This window comes from Nymphaea colorata, chromosome 9 (genome assembly GCF_008831285.2).
Source record: "Nymphaea colorata isolate Beijing-Zhang1983 chromosome 9, ASM883128v2, whole genome shotgun sequence".
Lineage (NCBI taxonomy): Eukaryota > Viridiplantae > Streptophyta > Magnoliopsida > Nymphaeales > Nymphaeaceae > Nymphaea > Nymphaea colorata.
In genome coordinates this window covers 11,066,315-11,085,305 of record NC_045146.1, presented here as the reverse complement: position 1 = coordinate 11,085,305, position 18,991 = coordinate 11,066,315, and positions in this window count along the sequence as shown.

The window sequence follows — 18,991 nt, the reverse complement described above, 5'->3', positions numbered from 1 at the left end:
CCTTCTCTTCTTCCACTTCTGACAAACGACGAAATTTCTTTCCAAAAAAATATTTCCTACTTAACAAACACAAGCTTGTTTTGGAAATATGGAATTTTTTTTCCTATTTCTCAATTCCAGAAATATATTTCTGGAAATTTTTTTCCGTTTCCATGGTTTCCAGCTATCAAACGGCCCCTGAAGGAAAAGCTGACGCGTCCTCATGTCGAGGACGATGAGGATTTTTTTATGTATACAAATGCACAAATGCATGCAAAGGGACGTTTTTTTTTTTAAGGTGAGTGGTTGTTTTGTGGCATTTCAAGAGAAGCCGCTGGCCCCACTCTTGTGTCTACCACCCTGAATAGCTTTTTTGGAAACCTATTATAGCTTAGAAGAAAATTATATTTGGACATGACAGTAATGTAATATTTGAACCAAGTTCCTTTATGAAGTGGATTGCCTGGCCTCAATTGCTTTTCGACCCCTCAAAGTAATACAAGATCGTTTATATGTGCTTTTAGGCAATTGTAGACTTGTAGTTGCACGATATGAACTACACCATGGCTTGGAACTTAGAGCTATCTCACTCATTTGTCCCTAAGTCAAGCTAACAAAGGCGGATTGAGTTTGAAAGGTTATGATTTTGAGTTTATCCTACCGTCTAGAGAAGGTGAATATGATGCCAAATGTCTTAGGTACAAAGGTGGAAGCATGTGTGTGTAGATGCTTGCAATTGATTCAATGCATGATCACCTTGACGCATCAAAAGTAGCTCTGAACCCTAGAGAAAAAGGGGAAGGTTTCAGTCTTTGCTCGAGATGTGTGTGTAGTATAATGCCTCACAATTGATTCAATGTATAATGGAATAGAATATATTTCGATCAAGAGAAAGGCATAAATGCTAGATAGTGTACTTGAGGTTTTATTTAGGGCTGCACACGAGCCGAGTCGAGCTCGAGCTCGGCTCGGCTCATGTTTAGTGAGCTCGAGCTTGACTCGAGCTCGTCACGAGCTTCTCATCTTCAACTCGAGCTCGACTCGAGAAGCTGCCGCCGAGCTTGAGCTCGGCTCGAGCGGCTCGTTTATTTTTCTTCACGCTCCTTTTTTGTCATCGGTAATAGCCATGAGTTCATGCCCTCTTTTCCATTATGGTGATGGATGTCCTTAGGGCTGCACAACCAGTCGAGCCAACTCGGGCTCGACTCGAACTCGCTCGAGTAAACTCAACTCGTTTTTATACAAGTCAAGCTTGAGTTTAAATGTAAACTCGAGTACATTAACGAGCCGAGTTCGAGTTAGACAAACTCGACTCGATTAAACTCGACTCGGCTCGACTTTAATCTCTTTTTTTTTTATGTTTTTATTTTCTCTCTTTTTTGTTTTGTATTTTTTAATTTTCCTTCCATTTTTACCCACGCAGCCACATTTCCTTTTCTTTTTTCATTATTTTTTCCCTCTCCTTTTTCTCTTTCCTCACGAGGCTTCCTTCTTTTTCCTCTTTTTTTGCCCCCACTCTCATGGCAGGTGCGAGGACATCCATCACCATAATGGAAAAGAGCGCATGAACTCATGGTACTCATGGCTATTACCGATGACAAAAAAGGAGCGTGAAGAAAAATAAACGAGCCGCTCGAGCCGAGCTCGAGCTCGACAGCAGTTTCTCGAGTCGAGCTCGAGTTGAAGATGAGAAGCTCGTGACGAGCTCGAGCTCACTAAACACATGAGTCGAGCCGAGCTCGAGCTCGACTCGGCTTGTGTGCAGCCCTAGATGTCCCCGGTAATGGCACCTGCCATGAGAAATGGTTAAAGGCGAGAAGAAAAAGTGGGGGTGAAAAAAGAAGAAAAAGAAGGAAGCTTGGTGAGGAAAGAGAAAAAGGAGAGGGAAAAAATAATGAAAAAAGAAAAGGAAGTGTGGCTGTGTGGGTAAAAATGGAGGGAAAATTAAAAAATACAAAACAAAAAAAGAAGAGGGAAAATAAAAACGTATAAAAAAATAGAGATTAAAGTCGAGCCGAGTCGAGTTTAATCGAGTCGAGTTTGTCTAACTCGAACTGGGCTCATTAACGTACTCGAGTTTACATTTAAACTCGAGCTTTACTCGTATAAAAACGAGTCGAGCTCGAGTCGAGTTTACTCGAGTGAGTTCGAGTCGAGCCCGAGTTGGCTCGACTCGTTGTGCAGCCCTAGTTTTATTTGACAAATAAAAGAAAGACCCCAAATAATATAGCGACATGACAAGAGAGTGCAAAAAGTAATGCCACCTTCTTGCAAGGCAATTGCTTTTTTATAGCGCGATTAAAGAAAGATTCTAGATTCTAAGTTTTAATTAAGCACAATAGAGGTTAACGATGAGACAAAAAAGCATGTAGAGAACTTAGAAAATTTATACATTATGAGATTGCATGGAGTATCAAAGTTGATAATCAATTTTTTGGGTAGTTGCAAGAGGCCTTGGGGACAAAGTTGCCGTCCAGTACAACCTTTTTCACTCTCCTAGTGAATCAGTGATGAATTGTGAGAATAAACCATTTAAAAATTGAAGATACTCTATAAGCCGATTTTCTAAAGTACAAAGGTGATTGGGATGAGCATGAAATACCAAAGTTTTGAAAAATAAAACTTTTTGAAGCTAACATAATGGGCCATGTCGATTGTTAACTATGATGTCACACATATCTATTCAAATTGGTTATATCTTTTACCATATCCAATTTATTAGATGTTGACATATTCATATTCATAGATGAAAAAAATTATACTATATTTCAATCCAACTTTTAAATCCATTAAGTCCAATCTAAAATTTCTTTTTTTTAATTCACAATTGAATCCGATTCAAAATCTAATTTAGATGCTAATTCTTAAATAACTGAACCAAATTAATAATCTGATTTGGATGCTAATTTTGAAATGTCTAAATCCAAAATATATACATCCTAGCCAAATGTAACAATGAAAATGAAAAGCCTGGTTTTTTGAAAATAACAATAGAGGATGTGGGAAAAACTTTTAAACATTATATATTTAACATGAACTACTTTTATGTATGTGTTCCTCTTAAACTTTCTTGCATATTGTTAGGGACTAGGGAAACCTAAGGAGATGCATAGATTCAGCACAAGCCCTTCATCTTTTTGCATTCGAGCTTGCTATCTGCATCGGTAGAGCTAAAAATTGTGTTATAATCCACAATTTATTATCTACTATTAAGTTAGAGAAAATGAAAATCTCTAAACTGAAAATCAGCAAATTGGCAATAACAATAAGTATCACTGCATTTGATAAAGCTTAATAACAATTAGAAAGATTCTTTATAAAATTTTGGAACATGCTTTAATCATGCTGGCACCATACTGATGACTAGACTATTCTAAATTTTAAAAAGCATTTTCAAGTCACATTTGACATTAAGGACCTTGGGAGACTCAAAAGATTTCTAGGTATTGAAATTGCTCCTTCTTAGAAAGTTCTATTCTTGTGCCAGAGAAAATATGCTTTTGATGTATTAAGAGAAACAAAGAATATTGATTCTAGATCAGACGACACTCCAATTGAGTCCATTTTAAAGATTGGTCCCTGCCATTACTAACCAAAAGTTGACAAAGGAAGATCTGAGTGGTTGATGGTAAACTTATATACTTGACAGCTGCTCATTCATATACATGTTATGTAGTGAATGTAGTTATATATACATAGTCCAAGAGAGTCACACATGGGAATGATGGTCTGTATTTTGGGATATACAAAGAGGACTCCTGGACAAGGTCTTGGTATAAAATAAGTGGTTGTCCAGACACCATGGGATTCATTGTCGCCGACTAGACAGGACATGCTAGTGACATAAGATCCACCATTGGATATTGTGTCTTTGTTGGAGAAAATATGGTAGCATGAAAAAGCAAAGAGTTGTGGCATGATCCAGTGCCAAAGCATAATATCTGCTATGGTTTCAAGAGCAAGTAAGCATATATGGACCAAGTGTTTGATCCAATAACTAGGTCTAGAAGTGAACATGCCTGTAGGGATGTTATCTGACAATCAAGCAGATATTTATATTTATGTTAATCTTGTGTTTCATGAGCACATAAAACATATTGAAATCGACTGCCGCTATTTCAAGGGAAAAGTGATTACAAGGGAGATAAGAACACCATATGTGAAGGGCACTAAGTAGATTACAGATGCCTTAACTAAGGGAATTATAAGACCCAAACTCAAGCTTGTCACCAGCATATGGGGATGTTTCGATATGATGCCCACATGATAGGAAGTGTTAGAAAGTCCACAATTTTTGGTGGAGTTAGATATATTTCTTTGTGTGGCCTATGCTCTTTTTATAGTGAGATGATTGGACAGGATCACACAAAAGTTTTTTAAGCAAGTCACCTATTATTGTTGGAGGCTGCTTGTTGCGCTGTCTTGCCTATCCTGTAAAAGCTCATGATTCATTTTTTGTATCCCAGCTCTCGTAATTCATCACAATCATTGGGAAGAGTCTAACACCCCTCATGGAAGTAGACAATTCCTTGTTGAACCGTGTAAAATGAATGTGTCTATTGTCCATTGATTTTCCTTTTCTTTTAGTAGCACAAATCAAGTTATTGTGCTAAGAGATTCTACGATTGATTTGGAAGATTTTGAATTCAAGATTATAAAAAATAACTTTGAATCTACATTGATTTGAAAGATTTTGAATTCAAGATTATAAAAAATAACTTTGAATCTACATTGATTTGGAAGATTTTGAATTCAAGATTATAAAAAATAACTTTGAAATTGATCCACTTGAGCAAGAAATTAACAACCCACTTTCCAAAACGAGCTCCAAAGTCGACCTCCCCTTCTTTCTTGCCCTTGAGGTCCTAGGCTGCTTGAGTACTTAGTTTGGGCTACCATGTTTTTCTTATCCCTACCCTAACTACCATGTAGAATAGGCATTTTAGTGTCCTAGCTTGATTAATTTAGCTTTTTGTTTAAAGCATTTTGGAAGAAGTTTAGAGTCTTTGAGTTAAAAACTTGAGCAAAAACAACATATGTCTGATTGGAGTAGGGGTGTGACCTGTCATTATAACTACCAATTGATTTCTTTGAAAAATCTAGGAAAAAGTTTGGAATCTCCAGCATCTAATCTGATTTTATATGGGGCCCCTCGCTCAATTTTCAATTTTGTTTATAACTTGTACATGGCATTTCAAACCCTCATTCAGTAATTGTTTATAACCTGGTGTTGGAACATTGAGAGTTAGGATTAAGAGACTTTATACAGAGAGGTGTTAGATGGGGCGATCACCTATGTATCTATCTCGGTTGAGTCAAAATCGATTTAAGCATATTTTAGTGTTGAATCTGAAAAATCAAATTTTTGGAGTTGACTTCCAGTGGACTTTTAACATGTCCCCTATGAGCTTATGTGTTTCTCTAGCATCTCTTTTTTAAAAATATGGCAGCCAAATTAAGTTTTGTGAATAGTTTCTTTAAGGTTAGTAGTCTAGGTTGGTTTAGCATTAACTTGATTAGTGTAATGTCAAGTTCCATCTCAAAATTTTTAGTCTTGTTGGCATGTTCTTGTAAAAAAAGTTTCAAAACTGGCTGGTGAAGCCTTATTATTTCCCAACAAGTTTCTTAAAGTTCTAGTAAATATTCAAGTTAGATTTTTTGGACTCAACTCTTGATCTTGTTCCATGTGGAATTGAACCAAATTATTGATATAATGAAAGTTGAAAAATAAATTTTTCTCCACTAGTTTTCAATGAATATATATATTTTTTTCATAGTACTTCATGGAAAAATCACGTAATCCATGTGTAGGTTTTGTCTACTTATGCAATGCTTGCAGTGTTTATGTTGCCATCAAAGGGCAATCTTAAAACTATTCAACTAAAATCCAGGTGAATAAACAGAAGGATGTAAGTTTAGAGAAAATCTGAAGCCTAAGCCCAAATGATTTTAGAGGATTATTGTAACACAAACAAAAGCTCAGCCAAGGCAAAGCTCTTTGCTTGTCGAGGCCTAGCCAGCGACCTTGTTATTTAGGTTGATATTTGGAGTTAGTTACCTGTTTGCATCTCCAAATTTTATTTTTGTCTTTGAAGTGCTTCAGAAAAATGAGGTTTATTTTGAAACGAAAAAGAAAAGGAACTCACACGTCGGTACATGGTCTAGCCATTCCTAACGCCTTTATTGAGGGTAACCTAACCAAGAACTAGCCTCTTGCTTTGCACATCCAAATATTTGAAATGTTATCATAAATCCTATATGCATATGTACTCAAGTCTAAATAATTTTTTTTTTACATATTAAGACAAATTTTTAAATGATTAAAATGTGTTTTGGTTAAAAAAAAGTGCCCTCATGCATAGAACTGTGGTCTTAAGGGTTAACTAACCCTTAATAATTAGTAACTTTTAAAATTTGAGATTGAATTGTTGGAATAGCTAAATAGTATAGAAAATAAATTGTTAAAAAAAAACACTTGTAAGGTCATTTGAGTTCTTCAAATATTGTCACTAGAACTCAACTAAAAGATAACTAGTATTCAAAGATAGTTTTGAAATCGAAGTTTCCAATTTGTTTAAGAAATATGATTAGAAATATAGTTGTAAAAGACTTATTTTGCAAAACATGACTTCAACTTATCATGTTTTGGAAAAGCAAGTTTTCCAACAAAATAGATGGACCATGATCATAGTTCTTGTTCATCATAGGGCCAAAGATAGAGATTTTGTAAAATTTCAAATATCAAAATAATATGTTGAAAAAGGTGAAGATTTGATATTTAAAACAAGAAAAATATTATAATTCGTAAGGGTGTTTCCCTTGAACTTAAGTAAGTTTCAAGATTTGCTTAATTCGATTATCACCTCATTATGGTTTAATCTTGTCTTACTCTTATAGATGTGCTTGTGAGCATTCGTGAGTCCCATAAGTGTCAATAAACGGCTGCTGGGAGGTAGGCTCTCTTTCTATTATTGCAAAAAAATTAAGATATATACATGATTGAAGAAAGATTTACAAAAAGCTGAGCATCAGCCATAGTAGAAGATAAAAAACAAAAAAGCATAACCCAGCCGCCCCAAAATCGCCACCAAAAGGCCAAAAAACCACGAGCGTAGCTGCTCCTGATTAAAGGCAAAAGACTTAAGCAGTAACAGTATTAGTAAAGCCTATTTAACATTAACCACCATCATCCCTCCCATCTCTTTCCCCATACTAACGCTTCTGCTCCCCAACCTTTAAAGTAGGTAGTTGGCAAAGTACCCTTAGATGTTGGCTGAGCGCTCTAATGTGTTGCCATTTCTGATTAATCGGCCTCCAGCCTTCCAGCATCGCTCTAAGTTTATGCTTCCATCCTTCATTGTTCAATATGATCCCAAAACTACCATTGGCTCTCGCCATAGATTGCAGCCAGCCAGTAAGCATGTGTAATTCAGCCTCATCCTCCCTAGAGTGAGCTTTAGTAAGTAAGGACTCACTGGATTTCATACCTTTCAAACTCCACATGCCCATCACCATGGTTTTAGTGCCCTTCTTACATGTGACAATTTGAAGCACATTAGCTTCCATGTTTAAGCTTGAGAGCCTGCCCTCACAGAGGATCCCAGTGAGGAACCAAGTCGACATTGCCTTTCGCTCCTCGTCCTCCAGTTGCAAACTTTGAAAAGCGTCCTTAGTTGAGCACCAAACAACACAAAAGATATGTTCAATTGTAACTGTGTTCATTCTCTCATGAGCCATTTCGTTCCTAAACCACCACAACTTCCATACCGTGATTGAAAAAGCAACATCCAACATTTCCTAAGTCATTTAGCCTTGAAAGACACATTGCTCCAAAGCTGAAATTCCTTATCTATACTCTACCATGGGAGCCTACTCCTGCCAAAACTTGCAATCGTCTTTCACCACACCTTTTGGACTACTGAACACTTGAACATGACATGCACATTGTTCTCCTCCTCCCTTTTGCATAGGTGGCATCTATTTGCCAAATGAACTCTGTGCCTTTTTAATCTGTCTTGAGTGGGTAGTCTCATGTGACTGGCGATGTAAGTAATACAACTTGCTCTAGCTGGGATGTGTCCGTTCCATATACCCTTCTGCCAACCTTCCTGACCTTCCTTCTACCTTGTGGCTTCCCAAGTCATCCTAGAGATTAGATCCTTGAGCTCTTTTGCATTACTAACTAGTTGGTCAGCCTCATTAGCTAGTGAATACACCTAGTCACGGCTAATGCCTTGCTCCGCAGAGCTAGTCTAGCCTCACCCATCTCCCTAACCTTGGCTACTAAAGCTTCAGCTGATCAACTATGACACCATAGTCCTCTCCAGTAATTGATTTCACCAGAATTTCATCATACCACCAATCTGACCAGAAAGAGACTAATTTTCCATCACTAATCTTCCACCTCACCCAGTTTACTATCTTTTTTCAGCATTTTCCTAAGCTTTTCCAAGCTCAAGATCCCCTCCAAGGTTTTCGCATAGTCAATCCACAAACTCTTAGATTTAAGATATCTAGCTCTGTACCACTGAGCAAAGAGTGAATTGTTAATAAAAGAAGAGCAAAGTCTGCTCGCTAGGAGGGATCATTTACATCCTCAAGAAGGTGTATTTTAATCTCTCCTTCCACCTTGGGCTTACACAAAGAATGCCAGGCTATTTGGTGAATATGTTGGTTAGCCTTTGTATCAACCCACAGGAAGCTGGCCATGCATCTCCCCAGCTTCTTCACTACTTCATGCGGGAGAGAGAAAGATTGCATCCAAAAATTACCCATGGAGCTCAGGTTATGAATGATAAGGCAAGCACGCCCTACATAGGATAGGAGTTGGGTTTTCCAAGAAGCCATCTTCTTCTCAAATTTAGCAATCAACCCTATGCAATGCTCCACATTTAAGCTTCCTGTAAAAAGAGGAACACTCAAATATTCCAAAGGCAGCTTTACCACCTACCAACCACCAATGTTGGCCAACCTTTGCTCTAAAGCAGCGTCAACGTTAAAAGTAAGCAGAGAAGATTTGGAGTTATTGATTATAAAGCACACTCTCTCTTCTAGCTTACTCAGGACACTCTTTATATTGGTTAGTGATTTAACTGAAGCAACACTAAACAATAGGAGATCATCTGCAAACATTAGGTAGTGGACATAAGGTATGGCTCTAACTAAGGAGGGGAGGCGAAAGGCCCTCCTCATTATTTGTCCCTTAAGATACCTAGATACCATTTCCATTACTAGAATGAAAAGGTAAGGGGACATTGGGTCGCGTTGCCTAACACCCCTCGTCGCAGTGAAATTTCTCCCTACCTCACCATTAATTATCACTGCATAGGAGACCAAGGAGACACAAACCATGACTTTTCCACCCATGAAGGGTGGAATCTCATATAAAGAAGGCTGTTTTGCAAGAATCTCCAAGATACTCTATCACATGCTTTAGAGATATCAAGTTTGAGACAAGCCACTACCTCTTTCCTTTTGTCAAAAAGGTGTACCAGATCATTGGCCATGGCAATCTGATCATGGATCTCCCTAGACTTAACAAAGGCCCCTTGAATTATCTCAATCATTTGGGGTAGGATCTTCTTCATGCGCTGCACCATAACTTTAACAATCACCTTATAAAGGCTATTGCGTAGGGCAATGGGTCTAAAATCCTCATTCGACGAGCTCCTCTTTTCTTGGGGATGAGCATCAAGTGAGTTTTGCTCAATCTTCGCACTATCTTACCTGTTCTCAAAAAATTGTCCCCCACTCTCTATATATCATGTCTAATCTCCTCCCACATGATTTGATAAAAGGAGTTCAGGAACCCATCAGGCCCTGGAGCACTGTCCTTATCAAGAGACATAACTACTTCCTTGACCTTCACGTAGGTGACTGGTTCCAAAATGGATGAGTTCTCCCTGCCAAATATCATTAGGGATTTCGCCACTAGCCCTATCATCATTAACGAAACATTCAAAATAGCTGCTAGCTGCTTCCAAAATGTTGTTGATTGAAGAGAAAGTTTGTCCTGCCACCTCGAGATCTACAATGCAATTCCTCCTTGATCTATTGTTGGCTATAGTTTGGAAGAAGCATGTGTTTTTGTCGCCATCTAGTAACCACTTGACTCCCGACTTTTCCTTTCATATGATCTCTTCCAAGTGTAATGCCTACTCCAACTTTCTCTTGATGGAATCCTCTTCCCTAGAAGCCCACTCATCCCCTACCTCACTATTCACTTGTGCTTGCCCGAGACGACATTGTAGGGACTTTATGTTGTCCTCAATATGCCCAAAGAATTTTTATTTCAGTGAATCAGGCTATTCTTAACCACCTCAAGCTTTTGAAGGACCTGCAGCACAGGACACCCCTGCACCGTTGCCCCCCACGCTTAACTGATAACATGTCGGCCTTCTCTGGTCAGCAGCTAGGGTTTTATGACTCTGAAGCATCTTCTATTCTTACTCTACCAAAGAGGACTCTCCATCTTAACTATGATCACCTTGTGGTCTGAAGTAGCTCTGGGGGATGTAGAAAGAGCACATACAACATTGGTCTGTCTTTACTAAGAAGAATTTGTGAAATCTCAATCAAGCTTGCATATGATCTTATCCTTACCCTAGCGCCTATTGGATCAAGTATAGTTGCTTTGGTTGTCACATAGCTCCTTCAAATTGGAAGATTGGATTAATCTATTAAAATCAATACATGTTTGAGCAATTGGGGTCTTACCTGTTTTGTTGAGGTTGATATGCATAGCATTAAAATCTCCATAGATCAAAGTAGGAATGTCTTGAACATTAAGGAAAAGTCCTAGCTCAGGAAAGCTATTACGTCGTAGAAAAGGGTTATTAGGCATGTAAACAGCTATTATATGAAAGATCTGCGCCGCACTAGTAAAAGAGAAATAACCAGCCAACCACCACTGGTTTTTAACTCATCTATGGTTACGAACATGCTCCTGGTTCCGGAGGCAAAAAATACGAGCTCGCCCATCTTCCCCATCTTCATTCCTCTGCACCACTTCCATGTTCAAGTGATGAGCAACACTATTGATCACCACCTCCTTAACTTGCACATCAAGGAGAAAGCAGATCATAGGCCTTTCAGATTTACAAAGATTTACGAAGTCTTTTTGGGCCGCGGCCTTGCAGCCCCCCTCATGTTCCAACAAGCGAGTTTCATCGGTGCATCACCGACTTCTCCCCATCCCCTCGTCCATTGCCATTTCGATTCCCCCTGGCTGTTTCTCCTTTTCTTTTTCATCTAAAACACGACCTATCTCCTTAATTAAGTCATATCTTTCTTTCCTTCTCTTCCGTCTAACCCTGATCCATTCGTTTTCTCCTTCCCCTAGGTTAGTCTTGTATGTTGGGGGAATTGTATCAATGGATTGTTGGCCCTGCTTTTTTTGTCTATACCCATTAATGGGAGTGCTTCTCACCACCTTGTCCTGGGTTTTGGTTCCTTTTGTCTCGCCCCCACTAGAGTTCAGCCCCAACACTGGCCTCTCAGATTCAAAGGTGAAACGGGGAGGGAAACTGAGATTCTCCATCTTCTTATTGTTAGCCAAAACATCAACATGATTAGGAGTTAAGGTTTTGGAGGGATTACCTTATCCTCGGGGACTCGACTCCATAGCATGATGCTTGGCTCCTCCTCCCCCATTGTTGCCTTGCAGTCCTTTCCCCTTGGTTTGCTTCTTTTGATGAACACTTGGTGTGTGTTCTTACTCCCTCGATTCATTCCTCACTGTTTCATCACCTAACCCGATTGGTTTGGCAAAACGTGGTCCAAACTCTCGGTGGTGCCCCTTCCAAGCTTTGGTGGCCATCTTTATCTTGGACCAGGGGTTTGCTGCAGCTAGCTCTCCCTCTATGAGTTTCTTACACGTTGGCCCCGTGTGAATGAGGGCACCACAAAATGAAATCCTCGACTCACAAACAACCTCCTGTGAGATCCGTCGACCATCCCCCAACTCCAGAGAGACCCACGACACCGGGGAGAAGTTGATCGGCACTTCAATCTTCACCCTTGCAAAACCAACCTTCTCCCATTTGCCCAAGGAGCTATCTTCCTCCACATATTGTCCTCGTAGGGCCCTCGCTGTGCCCGTGTAGCAGTATTTCCATAGGTGAATCAGTAGTTGAGGTAGCTGGATCCATAGCATAACCGTTTCCACCGCATTAATCCTCATCTCCTGGCCAGGTTGCCATCGACTGGTGATTAGAGTGCGCGCGTCCACTCTCCATGCCCTTCCCTGAACCACTTCTGCCAACTCTGCTTCTGCATCAACCCTGATTAGAAACCTTCCTATTTTCCACTATGGAGAAACATGGGTTCTTTATCTTCGCCCATTGCTTTCTTAGGGAAGAGAACACATAACTGTAGTATGTCCTCAGTCTCCCACCACCTCCAAACTATCCAACAGTGGCAGCAAATTTGAAGGGCTCTTCCAGTCGCTTCACTGCTTGCGGATTGAGTCTTACAACTGAGTTTTCCCCCTCGAAGCTGACTTGCGCTTCCTCCATTTCACGGCTTCTCTTGGATGTCCACCACCTTTGCCCAAGAGCCCATCCATCCATTTCCCTCACGCGGCCCATCGCTTGCACGCGCATTCTGATTAGGGTTTACCTATGTTCCCTCTGTCTTACACTCCATCCCTGTTTGGCTTGCCTCCGCTTGTTCTGTTGGGCATTTCTCCACTCGTTCCCCATCGACCTGCACATGCATTCTGATTTGGGCTTTACTCCGCATCCTCCGTCTCAGATTCTGTCTCGCACTCCATGGTGGTGTCACCTTCTTTTTGCATAAATGCTTTTGAGACCCACAAATTAGTTCACTTTCTGTGCATAAACTAACTATAACAAGTCATTTCAACCTCTTCCTCTCGAGATGTGAGTGAGTCCCATAAGTGGTTGTGCATGCATGATTACATAAATTCTATATGCATAACAAAAAAATAAACTATTCATATCATAGCATACATCCATGGAGCAAAATTTGATGGAAATTGATTGAGGTAAGATCTCATCTAGCGAGTCACTCAATGGTGCATTGAAAATATAGGTGAGCCAATGAAATGCTAGAAGAATAATAAAAAAAATATAAAAGATGGATTTGCAATTTGAAAAATAAAAAATGACATGCTAAATGCAAATTAACATGTATATCAAGCGTGTTTGGTGTTTCCCGAGTTGGACATGTCCCAACCTCAAAATGAGAAAAATAAAAAAATAACTCATGTCAAATTCTTACATCGTCATACACATCTACATACAATCATGTCATCAAAATAGAGAATTTGATAGAGAAATAAAAAGATAGATATATGATGAGAGAGCAAGAATAGGTAGAAAAAAATTAAAAGAAAGAAAAAAAGAAAATATATAGAGAGAAATAAAGATGAAAGAGGGAAAGAGAGGGAGAGAGAGGTATTTGAAAGAGAAAGAAATTAAATGAGCGAGAAATGAAAAGAGGAATAAAAAAAAGAAATAAAGATGAGAAATTAAAACGACAGAGATACAAGTTAAAAAGAGATAAACGAGTTAAAAGAAATGAAAGAACTAGTTAAAATGTTAAAATGATAAGTTAAAAAGAGAAAAAATCTTGAGGAAAACACTTGCCTTGGTCATGCTTCCGGAGCTTCAAAGAAGATCCTTAGCTCCAAAGAGACTCTAGACCTTCATCGGCTTATTATGAAGAAAATAGATAAGAAAATAGTAGAAAAAAAAAGTTATGAATACCTTCAAAAAAAGATTTACTGTAGAGGTGGCTCCTTAACTCTTCTGGGCAAAGAGAACTCATTGATGGTGGCTTGAATGGATTGGAGATGCACCTCAAGGGTCCATCACAAGCTCCTCCAATGTCTCCTCTTATTGGAAATGAAGGTTTGGAGTTGAAGATTAGGAGAGCCAAACAAAAAATATTGAACAAAAATAAAAAGGGAAGAAAAAATCTAAGAGAGGAGAGAGAGGTCTCAAAGGCTTGACAAGATGATGGAATGAGGATGTATTTATAGAAAAAGGAGGCTCAAGGGCATTGTGATCTTTTTTTAAAATGAAATTATCCATTAATTAGTCATTATTAGCTTAAAAACACTAAGAGAGTCAAATCTATCCAAAAAAGTTGACTGGAGGGTTGACTGCACCAAGGGGTAGGCTGCCCTGTTCGGCCAAGGTTAGCCCAGCCTATGCCTGGCCCATTGGCAGGCCTAAACTGGTCGAGTTGGCCAGCCACAGGCCTGTGCTGGCTGGCCGCAGGCTAGGCTTGGCTTTACCTAGCCGCGATGGCCATAGCCAACGTAGGCAAGGGCCACGTCAAGGCCATGCATGGCTGCGCCAAGCCATGTAGGCCAGGCTGACAAGGGCAGGGATTGGCTAGCCAAGGACAGGACTGGCCAGGCCAAGGCCGCGCCTAGCTGTGCCAGGTATGGCCAGACCAGGCTTGGTCAGCTTGCCACATTGGCTGCGGGCCCTACAAAGGTATTTTGGTATTTTTTGTGAAAAAGTAAGGTTATTTTTTAAAAAGAAATGATATTTTTAGAAAACCAATGACATTTTCAGAAATTCAATGATATTTTCAAAAAATCAAGAGTGTTTTGAGAATCTTGAATTAGAAAATATTGATATTTAGAAAATGTCATAATGTCTCCATGCTTGGACTGAATTGAATTCGGATCTAAAAATGGATCTAGCTCTTGGATTTGGATCTGGGTCTGGATCAAAAGTTCAGAATGGATAAAAAATAATATATTTAGATTTAGATCTCGAAATTTGGATATGAAACTCATATTTGGTTTTGAATCTCTGATCTAGATCTGGATTGAGGTAAAAACATGGAATTGGATCTAAATTTGGATCTAGATTAAGAATTTGGAACTGAACAAGTATATGGATCTAGGCTTTGAATCTTGGGTTTGAATCGAGTCTGAATTGATATGAATGCACAAAATAGGGTCAAATGAGTCTAGAATTGAGATTTGAATGGAGGTCTAGATCTAAAGTTCTGTTGTAGATTCAGTTTTAGAATTTAGGTTGGGATATGGATCCATTTTGGATCAAGTTTGGATCTAGGGATATGTTATGGATCTAGGGCTAGTATTTGGATCTAGATTTGGATCTATGGCTATGTTTTAGAGCTAGGTCTGTGGTTGATTTGGATCTAGGGGTTTGTTTTAGGCTTTTATATGAGTTTTTGAACTGGATCCAGTTTGAATTATAAAATAAGTCTAAATTGAGATTGAGCATTGTGTCCAAAATTTGAAATTAGATCGAAATAAGTCCCAAATATAGTTGATAGTCAAATAAAAGAAGAGATTGACCATAATTAAGTGAAATTGAAGTGTTGGAAGCAGAAAAGCTTTGAGGGTTGTCGTAAGGTTATAACGAAATGTTCTAAAAATGCTAAATATAGAATTTTGAATATTTTAGAGTAGTCAATGGAAAGCTCCTATAAACTTATCAATGACCGAGAAGGACAAGTGCCCAATGCAAATCAGATCATGTAGGCACAACAAAAACAACTTGACAATGCCAAGTCCTACCTAGCGAAGGCTGTCTATCATGTGAAAAAGATGGCACAAGGGGCCCTTGAAGTTCAACGTCAGTGATGAGGTGATGCTAAAACTGACACCACAGATTTGGAAGAAATGAGTCTCAAGTTGGTGCACTATGGCTTAGTTTGACGATACAATGGGCCATTCCAAATCGTGCACAAGATTGACAGTTGTGCTTATTAGCTAAACTTAGAGTCAACTCTCACCTCGTGTTTCACGCAAGTTTCTTGAATCCCTTCCACAAGGATGAGCATGACACCGACCAATCAAAGCTATAGTGCACCAGTCCAAGTCTCACCTAGCCACGACGGCCATCAGCCAATGCAGGCAATGGCCTCGCCAAGGCCATGCATGGCAGCGCCAAGCCACGTAGGCCAAGCCTGCCTGGGCTTAGATTGGCCGGCCAGGCCGAGATTGGCTAGACAAGAACAGGACTGGCCAGGCCAAGGCCGCGCCTAGCTGCAGATGGCAGAATGGGGGTCAAAATCTGTCGGGAGCAAGGTATGGCCAGACCAGGCTTGGTCATTGGGTGTGGGCCCCACAAAGGTATTTTGGTATTTTTGTGAAAAGTAAGGTTATTTTTTAAAAAGAAATGATATTTTCAAAAAACCAATGTCATTTTGAGAAATTTAATGATATTTTAAAAAAATCAAGGGTATTTTGAGAATTTTGGATTAGAAAATATTGATATTTAGAAAATGTCATAATGTCTCGCTTGGACTGAATTGAATTGGGATCTAAAAATGGATCTAGTTCTTGGATTTAGATCTGGATCTGGATCAAAAGTTGAAAATGGATCAAAAATAATATATTTAGATTTGGATCCAAATTTGGATACAAGACTCATATTTGGTTCTGAATCTCAAATCTAGATCTGGATTGAGGTAAAAACATGGAATTAGATTTAAATTTAGATATAGATTAAGAATTTGGAACCAAACAAGTATATGGATCTAGACTTTGAATTTTGGGTTTGGATCGAGTCTAAATTGATATGAAGGCACAAATTGGGGTCAAATTAAGGGTGGGCATGCCCATTTAAAATTTAAAAATAAAATTTTTAATTATAAAATAATTTTTAATATAAAATATATTTAATAATAATAAATATATATTATTAAAACAAAAAAATTAAAAGATATATATATTTTTATTCTTAACGGGCTAAATGGCCGGGCCGGGCTGACCCGGGCCAGGTTTTTCTCGGCCCAGACCCGGGCCCAATCGGGCCAGCCCGGCGGCGGCCCAGCCCGACGCCCACCCTTAGGTCAAATGAGTCTAGAATTGGGATTTGGATGAAGGTTTAGATCTAAAGTTGTGTTTGATCCAGTTTTAGAATTTAGGTTGGGATATGGATCCATTTTGGATCAAGTTTGGATCCAGGGATTTGTTTTGGGTCAAGGGCTAGTATTTGGCTCTGTTTTAGAGCTAGGTCTGGGCTTTGGATGTGGATTTAGATGTAGGGATTTGTTTTAGGCTTCTATATGAGTTTTTGAACCGGATTCCAATTTGAATTATAGAATAAGTCTAAATTGAGATTGGGCATTGTGTCTAAAGTCTGAAATTAGATCCAAATAAATCCGTTGATAGTCAAATAAAAGAAGAAATTGACCATGATAAATTGAAGTGATTGAAGCGGAAAAGCCTTGAAGGTTATTGTAAAGTTATCACGAAATGTTTGAAAAATGCTAAACATAGAATTTTGAATATTGTAGGGTAGTCAATGTAAAAATCCTATAGACTTAGTAATGACCGACAATGACAAGTGCCCAACGCAAGTGGGATCATGTAGGCACGACAAGAACAACTCGAGAATGTCAAGGCCTACCTAGCCAAGGCTGTCTGTCATGTGAAAAAGATGGCCAACCGGCACAAGGGGCCCTTGAAGTTCAACGTCAGTGGTGAGGTGAGATGATGCTAAAACTGACACCACAGATTTGGAAGAAATGAGTGTCAAGTTGGTGCACTATGGCTTAGTTTGACGATACAAATCGTGCAACAGCTGTGCTTATCAGCTAAAGTTACCAACTCAGAATTAAGTCCCACCTCGTGTTTCACGTAAGTTTCTTGAATCCCTTCCAGGAGTCCCTCTCTCTACTACTGGTAGTTCCTTGATAAATAGAAAGGTCTTCTTGATGGTGAAAACAGTTGGAAGCGAGATAGGTCCCTCTGGCAGTCCGAGGACCAGGCACTGCACAACCTTTCTGGTTCGATAGGGATAGTGAACACAGTGGGTGGGGAAGGCCTTTTAACATGAACAAAAGCTCGGCCAAGCCAAAGCTTTCTGCTTGCCGATGCCTAGCCAGTTGTTTTGTTACTTAGGTTACTATCTGGAGTTAGTTACATGTGGGGGTGATTCATGAGTTAAGCAAACTGGCTTCGTCTAAAGCAAACACTTACTCGCACAACCAGCCAAGTCATTGGGCAGTCAACAAATGATGAGAATCCAATAGTTGTGGCTTGGATAGAACCCTACTTGGGGCAGTGCGTCTTTGGAACATCTAGGCTAGCAAGTGCGCTGCAGAGGACGAAGGCTATACACAAGTTGATCGGCCCAGCTTGTGCAGAGAAGTGCGTGAAGCACACGATTAGAGTTGATCATCTTAGATCCCGCAGGCGATACAGAACTCTCTGTTGCGAAGGTTTGAAAGGCCAAACCAAGCTGCTTAGGTTGAGAACCTTACTCAACTCTCTGAAAGGAAAATAAGGCAGCCTGTGACAAATACTTATCCTATTATTTTAAGCTGACAACTGAACATGGTGGTAGCTACATATTCTCACTGATCCAAGAGGATGCATTACTCCGTTGAACCATGTATGCTCTATTGCCTGAAGATGCTATTACTGAAAAATGTGTTGACAGCCATGGTCAACCCACAACAAATATTTTAGTTTGGATTACATAAATATCATATACAAGATCTTGAAGGAACGAGAAGCTGAGGCTTCCCCCGCTTCCCTTAGCCTCCATGGTCTAGAGTTGCTGTGGGATTTGGGTAGGAATAGATACCCATCAACTAGGGCATTAGGGCTTTAGACTGTTTGTGCTCCAAGAAAGTAATACCCACAAAAGTTGAACTGATGACGAGGCTGTCACCAGCCTACTAACCGGACCAACTATACTAATATAAATACATTTTGTTCAATGAAAGCCTATTCCGTCGTCACTATGTATCGACATAAAAGATGAATGGTTTGTCATGAGCTCATTGCGAAGTGAAACAGTTTTAGGCATTTTTATTCTTTGCCATTAATGTATAGATGAAAGAGTTCAAGCCGCTCATGGCCTCCTTTCATGCCCCCTTCTTTGTTCATACCCTACTTTTACAGGCGGCTTCGTCTCCTTGCCCTGGTCTTTGTGCAATTTTGTCCCTAGTTAAAATAGGACACAACTCAGTTCTCTTTGTGCAATTTTGTCACTAGTTAAAATAGGACACAACTATTTTTACCCAGTTTGGTTGTTAACAGGGA